Below are 994 nucleotides of genomic sequence, written 5' to 3' on the forward strand. Positions count from 1 at the left end.
TGAAGTGCACACAAAAATAGTTAAGATGGTAAATTTTACATGGTTTTAGAATCCCAATTAAAATATGAGAAAACTGTTTCATAAATATCACCAAAATAAAATCTAAGATCAGTCAGAATGTACTTAAAAAACTTGGTGACAAAGCGTTATTTGTGCTGGGCTGTGCCATGTTGCAAAGGGCAAGTTGAGGGTTAGGGATGAGCTTGGTGGTACTACAGTTGCCTAGCATACTCCAGGCCCTGTGTTCACTCCCCATCAATGTAAACAGAAGGTGAAATTCATAAAAAAGATAGAGTTTTAGAAATATTAAGAAGTTGACAGAACAAATCTATCATCACTGATTAATTCTACAAATAAATAGGGATAATTGTAAAGTAAAAGTAAATCTAGAACCAGTTCTGTGTGTGAGAAATGTAGGGTTTTTTTTTTAATGGTTTTATGGCTTGTTTCCAAAGATGTGTGTGCATGTGGCTATGTGGCATCAGATCCCCCTGGAACTGGAGTTTGGGAAGTTTTGAGTTGCGCTAGGTGGGTGCTGGGAATCAAATTCAGATCCTTTGTAAGAGTGGGTTACACTGCTAACCAGGAGCAATCTGTTTGGCCCTACCCGTGGCTTCTTGACCTATAGTGGTTTCAAATCAATTTTCAGTTAGGAATTAAACTAATGATTAGAAGTAAAAGTGAAAGGTGTTGATTAGTTGCTCTGTGCTTGAAAATAAGGTTTTAAAGGAATTCACTGCTCAAAAAGAATTCAGTGGAAAGGAGAAAGTGTGAAGTTCACAGCTGAAGTTAAGGAGTGTAGGCACTCAGAGGAAGGACAGCAGGTTACTGAGAAGAGACTTGATACCCTATGAGCATATACAGGGGGAGGTAATCCCCCTCAGGAACAGTCATAGGGGAGGGGAATAAGGGGAAAATGAGAGGGAGGGAAGAAGGGGGGGATACAAGGGATGGGATAACCATTGAGATGTAACAAGAATAAATTAATAAAATT

The 994-nt window shown here is 38.7% G+C and overlaps 1 protein-coding gene across 6 annotated transcripts in view; it reads left to right on the forward strand.

Moving 5' to 3' along the window:
- LARP1B (La ribonucleoprotein 1B) overlaps nt 1–994 on the forward strand; it is a 132,589-nt gene that overhangs the window by 48,449 nt on the left and 83,146 nt on the right. The window lies entirely within an intron of this gene.

This window comes from Acomys minous, assembly GCF_964271855.1.
Source record: "Acomys minous genome assembly, chromosome: 19".
Taxonomy (NCBI): domain Eukaryota; kingdom Metazoa; phylum Chordata; class Mammalia; order Rodentia; family Muridae; genus Acomys; species Acomys minous.